Source organism: Zea mays, chromosome 7 (assembly GCF_902167145.1).
Source record: "Zea mays cultivar B73 chromosome 7, Zm-B73-REFERENCE-NAM-5.0, whole genome shotgun sequence".
In the NCBI taxonomy this organism is placed as follows: Eukaryota; Viridiplantae; Streptophyta; class Magnoliopsida; order Poales; family Poaceae; genus Zea; species Zea mays.
Genome location: NC_050102.1, coordinates 134,583,072 through 134,597,809, shown reverse-complemented (window position 1 = coordinate 134,597,809; position 14,738 = coordinate 134,583,072).

Below are 14,738 nucleotides of genomic sequence, written 5' to 3'. Positions count from 1 at the left end.
GAGTAGATAATACCGATGGAGTGGAGTGGAAGCGTCGTCTTTGCCGAATACTCCATTTCCCTTTCAATTCTATGACTAAGCATAAGATTACACTTGAAAACACATTAGTCATAGACATAAAAGAGATATGATCAAAGGTATATAAATTAGCTATGTGTGCAAAGTATCAATAAAAATTCCTAGAATCAAGAATATTTAGCTCATTTCTAAGTTTGGTAAAGGTTTTATCATCTAAAGGCTTGGTAAAGATATCGGCTAATTGTTCTTTGGTGTTAATATAGGCTATCTCGATATCCCCCTTTGTTGGTGATCTCTTAAAAAGCGATACCGAATGGCTATGTGCTTAGTGTGGCTGTGCTCAACGGGATTATCCGCCATGCGGATTGCACTCTCATTATCACATAGGAGAGGGACTTTGCTAAATTTGTAGCCATAGTCCCTAAGGGTTTGCCTCATCCAAAGCAATTGCGCACAACAATTGCCTGCGGCAATATACTTGGCTTCTGCGGTAGAAAGAGCTACTGAGTTTTGTTTCTTTGAAGCCCAAGACACCAGGGATCTTCCTAGAAACTGGCAAGTCCCTGATGTGCTCTTCCTATCAATTTTACACCCTGCCCAATCAGCATCAGAATATCCTAATAAATCAAAAGAGGATCCCTTGGGGTACCAAAGGCCAAACTTAGGTGTATGAACTAAATATCTCAAGATTCGTTTCACGGCCCTAAGGTGAACTTCCTTAGGATCGGCTTGGAACCTTGCACACATGCATACGGAAAGCATAATATCCGGTCGAGATGCACATAAATAGAATAAGGATCCTATCATCGACCGGTATACCTTTTGATCTACGGATTTACCTCCCGTGTCGAGGTCGAGATGCCCATTGGTTCCCATGGGTGTCTTGATGGGCTTGGCATCCTTCATTCCAAACTTGGTGAGTATATCTTGAATGTACTTCGTTTGGCTAATGAAGGTGCCATCTTAGAGTTGTTTCACTTGAAATCCTAGAAAATACTTCAACTCCCCCATCATAGACATCTCGAATTTTAGTAAAGAGAGTAGGATCGGCTTTGCTGACTTTGAAGCCATTAGTGATAAGAAAATCTCTTAGGCATTCATACCATGCTCTTGGGGCTTGCTTGAGCCCATAAAGCGTCTTAGAGAGTTTATAAACATGGTTAGGATACTCACTATCTTCAAAGCTAGGAGGTTGCTCAACATAGACCTCTTCCTTGATTGGTCTATTGAGGAAGGCACTCTTCACGTCCATTTGATAGAGCTTAAAGCCATGGTAAGTAGCATAGGCAAGTAATATACGAATTGACTCAAGCCTAGCTACGGGTGCATAGGTTTCACCAAAATCCAAACCTTCGACTTGTGAATAACCCTTGGCCACAAGTCGTGTTTTGTTCCTTATCACCACACCATGCTCATCTTGCTTGTTGCGGAATACCCACTTGGTTCCTACAACATTTTGGTTAGGACGTGGAACCAAATGTCATACCTCATTCCTCGTGAAGTTGTTGAGCTCCTCTTTCATCGCCAGCACCCAATCCGAATCTTTAAGTGCATCCTCTACCCTGTGTGGCTCAATAGAGGAGATAAAAGAGTAAAGTTCACAAAAATGAGCGACTCGAGATCGAGTGGTTACCCCCTTATGAATATCGCCGAGGATGGTGTTCACGGGGTGATCTCTTTGAATCGCTTGGTGGACTCTTGGGTGTGGCAGCCTTTGATCTTGTTCATCTTCCTTGTCTTGATCATGGGCATCTCCCCCTAGATCATTGTCCTCCTCTTGAGGTGGCTCATCCTCTTGATCTTCATTTTCATCATCTTGAGCTTGATCCTCATCTTGAGTTGGTGGAGATGCTTGTGTGGAAGATGATGGTTGATCTTGTGCTTGTGGAGGCTCTTCGGATTTCTTGGGACACACATCCCCAATGGACATGTTCCTTAGCGCGACGCACAGAGCCTCTTCATCATCTCGCTCATCAAGATCAACTTGATCTACTTGAGAGCCGTTAGTCTCATCAAACACAATGTCACAAGAAACTTCAACTAGTCCAGTGGACTTGTTAAAGACTCTATATGCCCTTGTGTTTGAATCATAACTAAGTAAAAAGCCTTCTACAGCCTTAGGAGCAAATTTAGATTTTCTACCTCTTTTAACAAGAATGAAGCATTTGCTACCAAAGACTCGAAAATATGAAACATTGGGCTTTTTACCGGTGAGGAGTTCATATGATGTCTTCTTGAGGATTCGGTGAAGATATAACCGGTTGATGGCGTAGCAAGCGGTGTTGACCGCCTCGGCCCAAAACTGATCTGAAGTCTTGTACTCATCAAGCATGGTCCTTGCCATGTCCAATAGAGTTCTATTCTTCCTCTCCACTACACCATTTTGTTGTGGCGTGTAAGGAGAAGAGAACTCATGCTTGATGCCCTCCTCCTCAAGAAAGCCTTCAATTTGTGAGTTCTTGAACTCCGTTCCGTTGTCGCTTCTTATTTTCTTGATCCTTAATCCGAACTCATTTTGAGCTCGTCTGAAGAATCCTTTCAAGGTCTCTTGGGTTTGAGATTTTTCCTGCAAAAAGAATACCCAAGTGAAGCGAGAATAATCATCCACAATAACTAGACAGTACTTACTCCCGCCGATGCTTATGTAAGCAATCGGGCCGAATAGGTCCATGTGGAGTAGCTCAAGCGGCCTGTCAGTCGTCATGATGTTCTTGTGTGGATGATGAACACCAACTTGCTTCCCTGCTTGGCATGCGCTACAAATCCTGTCTTTCTCAAAATGAACATTTGTTAGTCCCAAAATGTGTTCTCCCTTTAGAAGCTTGTGAAGATTCTTCATCCCAACATGGGCTAGTCGACGATGCCAGAGCCAACCCATATTAGTCTTAGCAATTAAGCAAGTGTCAAGTTCAGCTCTATTAAAATCAACTAAGTATAGTTGACCCTCTAACACTCCCTTAAATGCTACTAAATCATCACTTCTTCTAAAGACAGTAACACCTATATCCGTAAAAAGACAGTTGTAACCCATTTTACATAATTGAGAAACTGAAAGCAAGTTATAATCTAAAGAATCTACAAGAAAAACATTAGAAATATAATGGTCAGGTGATATAGCGATTTTACCAAGTCCTTTGACCAAACCTTGATTTCCATCCCCGAATGTGATAGCTCTTTGGGGATCTTGGTTTTTCTCATAGGAGGAGAACATCCTTTTCTCCCCAGTCATGTGGTTTGTGCACCCGCTATCAATGATCCAACTTGAGCCCCCGGATGCATAAACCTACAAAACAAGTTTAGGCCTTGTTCTTAGGTACCCAAACTGTCTTGGGTCCTTTGACATTAGAAACAAGCACCTTGGGTACCCAAACACAAGTCTTTGAGCCCTTGTGTTTGGTCCCAACATATTTGGCAACTACTTTACCTAATTTGTTAGTTAAGACATATGAAGCATCAAAAGTCTTAAATGAAATAATCGGCTTATTTGATGCAATAGGAGATTTCTTTTTAGGCATTTTAACATGGGTAGAACGCCTAGAGCTAGAAGCCTCATTCTTATAAATAAAAGCATGGTGAGAAACAGAATGAGTCTTCTTTGCATTAATTCTCCTAATCTTATCATCAGGATAACCAGCAGGATACAAAATATAGCCCTCGTTATCTTGAGGCATGGGAGCCTTGCCCTTAACAAAATTAGACAATCTTTTTGGGGCATTGAGCTTGACATTGCCTCCCTGTTGGAAGCCAATGCCATCCTTAATGCCAGGGCGTCTCCCACTATAAAGCATACTATGAGCAAATTTAAATTTTTCATTCTCTAATTCATGCTCGACAATTTTAGCATCTAATTTTGCTATATGATCATTTTGTTGTTTAATCATAGCAATGTGATCATGGATAGCATCAACATTAACATCTCTACATCTAGTACAAATAGAAACATGATCAATAGTAGATGTGAGGGTTTGCATGCATTTAATTCATCAATCTTAGCATGTAAAATATTATTCTCATTTCTAAGATTGGAAATAGAAACATTGCAAACATCTAATTTCTTAGCCTTAGCAATTAATTTATCATTCTCAATCTTAAGGTTAGAAAGTGATGCATTCAACTTGTCAATCTTAGCAATTAAACTAGCCTTATCATTTTTAAGGTTGACAAGAGAATCATCACAAACATTTAATTTCTCAACCTTAGCAATTAATTTGTCATTTTCATTTCTAAGGTTAGAGATAGTGTTATGGCAAGTGCTTAGCTCACTAGTCAAATTTTCACAATTCTCTACTTCCTGAGCATAAGCATTTTTAACCTTAACATGCTTCTTGTTTTCCTTAATAAGGAAGTCCTCTTGGCTATCCAAGAGTTCATCCTTCTCATGAATAGCACTAATCAATTCATTCAATTTTTCCTTTTGTTGCATGTTTAGGTTGGCAAAAAGAGCAAACAAATTTTCTTCATTATCACTAGAGTTATCCTCATCACTAGATGTTGCATATTTAGTGGAGGCTCTAGATTACCTTCTTTTTGCCGTCCCTTGCCATGAGACACTTGTGGCCGACGTTGGGGAAGAGGAGGCCCTTGTTGATGGCGATGTTGGCGGCGTCCTTGTCGGAGGAGGAGTCGGTGGAGCTCTGAGAGCACCTAGAGGGGGGTGAATAGGTGATCCTGTAAAAGCTTAAACTTAAGGCCACAAAAACTTGATTAAGCGTTAGCACAATAATGCCAAGTGGCTAGAGAGGAATCTAAGCAAGACACGATAACCACAAGAAGATCGACACAGATAGACACAGTGGTTTATCCCGTGGTTCGGCCAAGTCCAACGCTTGCCTACTCCACGTTGTGGCGTCCCAACGGACGAGGGTTGCAATCAACCCCTCTCAAGCGGTCCAAAGACCCACTTGAATACCACGGTGTTTTTCTTTGCTTTTCTATATCCCGTTCGCGAGGAATCTCCACAACTTGGAGTCTCTCGCCCTTACACTTTGATGTTCACAAAGAAGCACGGAGTAAGGGAGGGATGAGCAACTCACACAAGACACAAAGATCACAGCAAATACACACACACAAGACCCAGACTTGAGCTCAAGAGACTATCACGAATTTCTCACTAGAACGGAGCTCAGATCACTAAGAATGTCGAACAAGTGCGCAAGAACGAAGTGTGAGTGATCAACTATGCTCAAAGAATGCTTGGATGTCTTCTCCATGCGCCAAGGGGTCCCTTTTATAGCCCCAAGGCAGCTAGGAGCCGTTGAGAGCATTGTAGGAAGGCAATTCTTGCCTTCTGTCGACTGGCGCACCGGACAGTCCGGTGCGGATTTCTTTCCTTATTTGGCGAAGCCGACCGTTGGAGATTCAGAGCCGTTGGCGCACCGGACACTGTCCGGTGCACACCGGACAATCCGGTGCCCCTTGTGACCGTTGGCTCGGCCACGCGTCACGCGCGGAATCCTCGACCGACCGTTGCCCCGGCTGACCGTTGGCTCACCGGACAGTCTGGTGCCTCACCGGACAGTCCGGTGAATTATAGTCGTACGCCGTTGATGGCTTCCCGAGACTGACAACTTCGCCTGTGAACGGCTCACCGGACAGTCCGGTGATTTATACCGTACACCGCCGTCGAAGTCCCGAGAGCAGCAAGTTCGCCAGAGCCAGCCTGGCGCACCGGACACTGTCCGGTGCACCCAGACTGCGCAGACTTTGGCTGAACAAAGCCATCTCTTTTCCAATTCGATTTCTCCTATTTCCAACACTTAGACACAATACATTAGTCCATAAAACAATGTACTAAGTCTAGAAACATACCTTTCGACTTGATTTGCACTTTGTCCACCACTTTGCATAGATTAACACAAAAGCACTTGTGTTGGCACTCAATCACCAAAATACTTAGAAATGGCCCAAGGACACATTTCCCTTTCAATCTCCCCCTTTTTGGTGATTTATGCCAACACAACAAAGAGCAACTAAAAGAAGTGCAATATCAATGCAAATGAGAACTCAAAAAGGTTTTGATTCAAATTTGGTATATATGGATCATACTTTGCCACCACTTGGTTTGTTTTTGCAAATCAACCTCAATTTCCTATCTCTAAGTCAAACACACTTGTAGAGACATAAAGAGAGTTGTTCCAATAGATATTGATCACAGTATCAAAAACTCCCCCTATTTCCCATAATCAACCATTCTCCCCACAAGAGACCAACTTTTGACAAAAAGAGCACAAGAGTATTTTGACAAAACAAAAGCTCTATTCTATTATTTTCAAAATTCTCAAGTGGTAGCTGATCCATTTATTGCTTTGGCCTTATTTTCTCCCCCTTTGGCATCAAGCACCAAAACGGGATCAATCTTGGCCCTTAAACCTCATTGCCTCACCAAAATCTTCACATAAGAGTACGAAGGCAATAAGGACATGAAGATGAACTTGGAATTAGTTACCCTCTCATCGGAGTGCAGTGGAAGTCTTTCATGGTCCAAGTCCACCTTTTCCCTTTCAAACCTCCTTTGAGACTAAATCAAGCAAACTCAAGCACATGGTTAGTCTCAATGGGTCAAGTTGTAGCACATCTCCCCCTAAATATGTGCATCACTTGCAAAAGGACTTGTGAGGTCCGGGGAGTGTTTGTACAACTTGAGCACCACAAGTAAGCAACAAAATGCATAAGGAACATGATCAAAGGCATAAACACATGTATGCTATAAATCAATCCAAGTTCCGTGAATCTAAGACATTTAGCTCACTATGCAGCCTGCAAAAGGTCTTCTCATCTAGAGGCTTGGTAAAGATATCGGCTAGCTGGTTCTCGGTGCTAACATAAAACACTTCGATATCTCCCTTTTGCTGGTGGTCTCTCAAAAAGTGATGCCGGATGTCAATGTGCTTTGTGCGGTTGTGCTCAACAGGATTTTCCGCTATGCGGATAGCACTCTCATTGTCACATAGGAGTGGGACTTTGCTCAGATTGTAGCCAAAGTCCCGGAGGGTTTGCCTCATCCAAAGTAGTTGCGCGCAACACTGTCCTGCGGCAACATACTCGGCCTCAGCGGTGGATAGGGCAACAGAAGTTTGTTTCTTAGAATTCCATGACATCAGGGACCTTCCTAAGAATTGGCACGTCCCCGATGTACTCTTCCTATCGACCTTACATCCAGCATAGTCGGAATCTGAATATCCAATCAAGTCAAAGGTAGACCCCTTTGGATACCAGATCCCGAAGCAAGGCGTAGCGACTAAGTATCTAAGAATTCGCTTCACGGCCACTAAGTGACACTCCCTTGGATCGGATTGAAATCTAGCACACATGCATACGCTAAGCATAATATCCGGTCTACTAGCACATAAATAAAGTAAAGACCCTATCATTGACCGTTATGCCTTTTGATCAACGGACTTACCTCCTTTGTTGAGGTCGGTGTGTCCGTCAGTTCCCATCAGAGTCTTTGCGGGCTTGGCGTCCTTCATCCCAAACCGCTTCAGCAAGTCTTGCGTGTACTTCGTTTGGGAGATGAAGGTACCATCCTTGAGTTGCTTCACTTGGAACCCAAGGAAGTAGTTCAACTCGCCCATCATCGACATCTCGAATTTCTGCGTCATCACCCTGCTAAACTCTTCACAAGACTTTTGGTTAGTAGAACCAAATATTATGTCATCGACATAAATTTGGCACACAAACAAATCACCATCACAAGTCTTAGTGAATAAAGTCGGATCGGCTTTCCCAACCTTGAAAGCATTAGCAATTAAAAAGTCTCTAAGGCATTCATACCATGCTCTTGGGACTTGCTTAAGTCCATAGAGCGCCTTAGAGAGCTTACATATGTGGTCGGGGTACCGTTCATCCTCGATGCCAGGGGGTTGCTCCACGTACACCTCCTCCTTGATCGGCCCGTTGAGGAAAGCGCTCTTCACATCCATTTGGAACAACCTGAAAGAATGGTGAGCGGCATATGCTAGCAAAATACGAATTGATTCTAGCCTAGCCACAGGAGCGAAAGTCTCCTCAAAGTCCAAACCTGCGACTTGGGCATAACCTTTTGCCACAAGTCGAGCCTTGTTCCTCGTCACCACCTCGTGCTCGTCCTGTTTGTTGTGGAACACCCACTTGGTTCCCACAACGTTTTGCTTGGGACGAGGCACCAGTGTTCAAACTTCATTCCTCTTGAAATTATTGAGCTCTTCCTGCATGGCCAACACCCAGTCCGGATCTAGCAAGGCCTCTTCTACCCTGAAAGGCTCAATAGTAGAGACAAAAGAGTAATGTTCACAAAAATTCACCAATCTAGAGCGATTAGTTACTCCCTTGCTAATATCACCCAAAATTTGGTCGACGGGATGATTCCTTTGAATCGTCGCTCGAACTTGGGTTGGAGGTACCTGAGGTGCTTCTTCCTCTTCAACTTGGACCTCCTGTGCTCCCCCTTGATCACGCGCCTCCACTTGAGGTACCTATTCGTCATCTTGGGTTGGGGGATTCACCATCATTGAGGAAGAAGGTTGATCTTGCTCTTTTTGTTCCTGAGGCCGCACATCTCCAATCGCCATGGTGCGAATCGTGGCCGTTGGAATATCTTCTTCATCTACATCATCAAGATCAACAACTTGCTCTCTTGGAGAGCCATTAGTCTCATCAAATACAACATCGCTAGAGACTTCAACCAAACCCGATGATTTGTTGAAGACTCTATACGCCTTTGTATTTGAGTCATAACCTAATAAAAACCCTTCTACAGCTTTGGGAGCAAATTTAGAAGTTCTACCTTTCTTCACAAGAATATAACACTTGCTCCCAAATACACGAAAGTAAGACACATTGGGTTTGTTACCGGTTAGAAGCTCATACGAAGTCTTCTTGAGGAGGCGATGAAGGTAGACCCGGTTGATGGCGTGGCAAGCCGTGTTCACGGCTTCCGAACAAAAGCGCTCGGGGGTCTTGAACTCTCCAAGCATCGTCCTCGCCATATCGATGAGCGTCCTGTTCTTCCTCTCTACCACACCATTTTGCTGTGGTGTGTAGGGAGCGGAGAATTCGTGCTTGATCCCTTCCTCCTCAAGATACTCCTCCACTTGAAGGTTCTTGAACTCGGACCCGTTGTCGCTCATTATCTTCTTCACCTTGAGCTCAAACTCATTTTGAGCTCTCCTTAGGAAGCGCTTGAGGGTCCCTTGGGTTTCAGATTTATCTTCCTCTTGTACTTAGATAGGCGACGGGTCCGAAGAGGTCCATATGAAGTAACTCCAGGGGTCTTGATGTTGTCATCACATTTTTGGCATGATGAGAGCTTCCCACTTGTTTACCTGCTTGACAAGCTACACAAGGTCTATCTTTTTCGAAATGCACGTTAGTTAGACCTATCACGTGTTCTCCCTTTAGAAGCTTGTGAAGGTTCTTCATCCCCACATGTGCTAAACGGCGATGTCATAGCCAGCCCATGCAAGTCTTAGCAATTAAGCATGCATCTAGACCGGCCTCCTCTTTTGCAAAATCAATTAAATAAAGTTTGCCGTCTAGTACACCCTTAAAAGCTAGTGAACCATCACACCTTCTAAAGACAGACACATCTACATTTGTGAATAAACAATTATATCCCATTTTACACAGTTGACTAACGGATAACAGATTATATCCAAGCGACTCAACTAAAAACACATTAGAAATAGAGTGCTCGGATGAAATAGCAATCTTCCCTAACTCTTTTACCTTGCCTTGGTTCCCATCACCGAATATGATTGAATCTTGGGAATCCTTGTTCTTGACGTAGGAGGTGAACATCTTCTTCTCCCCCGTCATGTGGTTTGTGCATCCGCTGTCGATAATCCAGCTTGAACCCCCGGATGCATAAACCTGCAAGGCAAATTTAGGCTTGGGTCTTAGGTACCCAACTCTTGTTGGGTCCTACAAGGTTAGTCACAATGGTCTTAGGGACCCAAATGCAAGTTTTATCTCCCTTGCATCTTGCCCCTAATTTCCTAGCAATTACCTTCTTATCCTTTCTACAAATGGCAAATGAAGCATTGCAAGAATGATATATTGTCGAAGGTTCATTAATTTTCCTAGGAACATTAACAACATTTCTCCTAGGCATATGATGAACAACATTTCTCCTAGACATATCTCTACCATGCATATAGGAAGAACTAGAAGCAAACATGGCATGAGAATCAAAAGCATCATAACTTCTATAGGCATTCCTAGAATGTCTCCTATCATGATACATGAAAGCATGGTTCTTTTTAGCACTACTAGCCATAGGGGCCTTCCCTTTCTCCTTGGCGGAGATGGGAGCCTTATGGCTTGTTAAGTTCTTGGCTTCCCTCTTGAAGCCAAGTCCATCCTTAATTGAGGGGTGTCTACCAATCGTGTAGGCATCCCTTGCAAATTTTAACTTATCAAATCCACTTTTGCTAGTTTCAAGTTGGGCATTAAGACTAGCCACTTCATCATTTAATTTAGAAATTGAAGCTAGGTGTTCGCTACAAGCATCAGTATTAAAATCTTTACACCTATTGCACATTACAACATTTTCTACACGAGATATTGATTTACTAGCTATTTCTAACTTAGCATTCAAGTCATTATTTATTCTCTTTAAGTTAGAAATAGAGTCATGGCATGTAGACAATTCACCAGAAAGCATTTCATTCCTTTTAATTTCTAAAGCAAGGGATTTTTGAGCCTCTACAAACTTATCATGTTCTTCGTACAAAAGATCCTCTTGCTTTCTAATAACCTATTCTTATCATTTAAAGCATCAATCAATTCATTGATTTTATCAATTTTATTTCTATCTAAACCTTTAAATAAACTAGAATAGTCTATTTCATGGTCATCACTAGACTCATCATCACTTGAAGAAGCATAAGTGGTATCCCGAGTACATACCTTCTTCTCCTTCGCCATGAGGCATGTGTGATGCTCGTTGGGGAAGAGGGATGACTTGTTGAAGGCGGTGGCGGCGAGTCCTTCATTGTCGAAGTCGGAAGAGGAGCAATCCGAATCCCACTCCTTTCCAAGATGTGCCTCGCCCTTGGCCTTCTTGTAATTCTTCTTTTCCCTTTTGTTCCCTTGTTCCTGGTCACTATCATTATCGGGACAGTTAGCGATAAAATGACCAATCTTACCACATTTGAAGCATGATCGCTTCCCCTTTGTCTTGGTCTTCTTGGGATGCTCCTTGCGGCCCTTTAGCGCCGTCTTGAAGCGCTTGATGATGAGGGCCATCTCTTCCTCATTTAGTCCCGCCGCCTCAACTTGTGCCACCTTGCTAGGTAGCGTCTCCTTGCTTCTCGTTGCTTTGAGGGCGATGGTTTGAGGCTCATGGATTGGGCCATTTAGCGCATCATCCACGTATCTCGCCTCCTTGATCATCATTCGCCCGCTTACGAACTTCCCAAGAACTTCTTCGGGCGACATCTTTGTGTACCTAGGATTTTCACAAATATTGTTCACAAGATGTGGATCAAGAACAATAAAGGACCTTAGCATTAGGCGGACAACGTCGTGGTCCGTCCATCGCGTGCTTCCGTAGCTCCTTATTTTGTTGACAAGGGTCTTGAGCCAGTTGTACGTTTGGGTTGGCTCCTCGCCCCTTATCATCGCGAATCTCCCGAGTTCGCCCTCCACCAACTCCATCTTGGTGAGCATGGTGACGTTGTTCCCCTCATGTGAGATCCTGAGGGTGTCCCAGATCTGCTTGGCATTGTCCAAGCCGCTCACCTTATTGTACTCTTCCCTGCACAAAGATGCTAAAAGGACAGTAGTAGCTTGTGCATTTTTATGGATTTGTTCATTTATAAACATGGGACTATCCGAGCTATCAAATTTCATTCCACTCTCTACAATCTCCCATATGCTTGGATGGAGAGAGAACAAGTGACTTCGCATTTTGTGACTCCAAAATCCGTAGTCCTCCCCATCAAAGTGTGGAGGTTTGCCAAGAGGAATGGAAAGCAAATGTGTATTTGAGCTATGCGGAATACGAGAATAATCGAAAGAGAAGTTTGAATTAACCGTCTTTCTTTTGTTGTAGTCGTTGTCGTCGTTGTCCTTTTGGGAAGAAGTGGACTCGTCGCTGTCGTCGTAGTAGACGATCTCCTTGATGCGCCTTGTCTTCTTCTTCTTCCCATCTTTTTGTTTTGGCCCGAGCCCGAGTCGGTAGGCTTGTCGTCTTTCGGCTCGTTGACGAAGGACTCCTTCTCTTTATCATTGATCACAATTCCCTTCCCCTTAGGATCCATCTCTTCGGGCGATTAGTCCCTTTCTTGAAGAGAACGGCTCTGATACCAATTGAGAGCACCTAGAGGGGGGTGAATAGGTGATCCTGTAAAAGCTTAAACTTAAGGCCACAAAAACTTGATTAAGCGTTAGCACAATAATGCCAAGTGGCTAGAGAGGAGTCTAAGCAAGACACGATAACCACAAGAAGATCGACACAGATAGACACAGTGGTTTATCCCAAGGTTCGGCCAAGTCCAACGCTTGCCTACTCCACGTTGTGGCATCCCAACGGACGAGGGTTGCAATTAACCCCTCTCAAGCGGTCCAAAGACCCACTTGAATACCACGGTGTTTTGCTTTGCTTTTCTATATCCCGTTCGCGAGGAATCTCCACAACTTGGAGTCTCTCGCCCTTACACTTTGATGTTCACAAAGAAGCACAGAGTAAGGGAGGGATGAGCAACTCACACAAGACACAAAGATCACAGCAAATACGCACACACAAGACCCAGACTTGAGCTCAAGAGACTATCACGAATTTCTCACTAGAACGAAGCTCAGATCACTAAGAATGTCGAACAAGTGCGTAAGAACGAAGTGTGAGTGATCAACTATGCTCAAAGAATGCTTGGATGTCTTCTCCATGCGCCAAGGGATCCCTTTTATAGCCCCAAGGCAGCTAGGAGCCGTTGAGAGCATTGTAGGAAGGCAATTCTTGCCTTCTGTCGACTGGCGCACCGGACAGTCCGGTGCACCACCGGACACTGTCCGGTGCGGATTTCTTTCCTTATTTGGCGAAGCCGACCGTTAGAGATTCAGAGCCGTTGGCGCACCGGACACTGTCCGGTGCACACCGGACAGTCCGGTGCACACCGGACAGTCCGGTGCCCCCTTGTGACCATTGGCTCGGCCACGCATCACACGCGGAATCTCGGCCGACCATTGCCCCGGCTGACCGTTGGCTCACCGGACAGTCTGGTGCCTCACCGGACAGTCCGGTGAATTATAGCCGTACGCCGTTGGTGGCTTCCCGAGACCGATGACTTCGCCTGTGAACGGCTCACCGGACAGTCCGGTGCACCACCGGACAGTCCGGTGATTTATACCGTACACCGCCGTCGAAGTCCCGAGAGCAGCAAGTTCGCCAGAGCCAGCCTGGCGCACCGGACACTGTCCGGTGCACCCAGACTGCGCAGACTTTAGCTGAACAAAGCCATCTCTTTTCCAATTCGATTTCTCCTGTTTCCAGCACTTAGACATAATACATTAGTCCATAAAACAATGTACTAAGTCTAGAAACATACCTTTCGACTTGATTTGCACTTTGTCCACCACTTTGCATAGATTAACACAAAAGCACTTGTGTTGGCACTCAATCACCAAAATACTTAGAAATGGCCCAAGGGCACATTTCCCTTTCAAGCTCTCATCGGAGTCCCACTCTTGGCATACATGGGCATCGCCCACCTTCTTCTTGTAATATCTCTTCTTTTCCTTCCTCTTTCCCTTCTTGTCGTCGCCCCTATCACTGTCACTAGAGATAGGACATTTTGCTATAAAGTGACCAGGCTTACCACACTTATAGCAAACCTTCTTGGAGCAGGGCTTGTAATCCTTCCCCCTCCTTTGCTTGAGTATTTGGTGGAAACTCTTGATGATGAGCGCCATTTCCTCGTTGTCGAGCTTGGAGGCGTCGATGAGGACCCTACTTGGTGTAGAATCCTTATTTTCTTCTTCCGTCGCCTTGAATGCGACGGGTTGCACCTCGGGTGTTGAGGTGGTGCCTTGCTCGATGATTTGTTTGGAGCCTTTGATCATCAACTCAAAGCTCACAAACTTCCCTATAACCTCCTCGGGAGACATTAGCTTATATCTAAGATCACCACGAATTAATTGAACTTGAGTAGGGTTAAGAAAAATGAGTGATCTAAGAATAACCTTGACCATCTCATGGTCATCCCATTTTGTGCTCCCGAGGTTGCGCACTTGGTTCACCAAGGTTTTGAGCCGGTTGTACATGGCTTGTGGCTCCTCCCCTTGATTGAGCATGAATCGACCGAGCTCCCCCTCGATCGTTTCCCTCTTGGTGATCTTAGTCACCTCGTCTCCTTCGTGCGCGGTCTTGAGCATGTCCCAAATCTTTTTGGCACTCTTCAACCCTTGCACTTTATTATACTCCTCTCGACTTAGAGAGGCGAGGAGTATAGTAGTGGCTTGGGAGTTGAAGTGCCAGATTTGGGCAACTTCGTCCGAATCATATCCTTCATCCCCTACGGATGGTACCTGTACTCCAAACTCAACAACATCCCAAATACTAGTTGTGGCAGAACCTCCAAGTTATTGGGCCCACATGCACCCGTCCTTGTCCCAAAGACCTCAGACGGCCATGCATGTGCACCAGATAACTCAACAGGATCTGTCCGATTGCCCCAAGGACATCGGATAAACCACTTTCAACCAGAACCGCGGGATTAAGTAACACAAATCACACACACCAA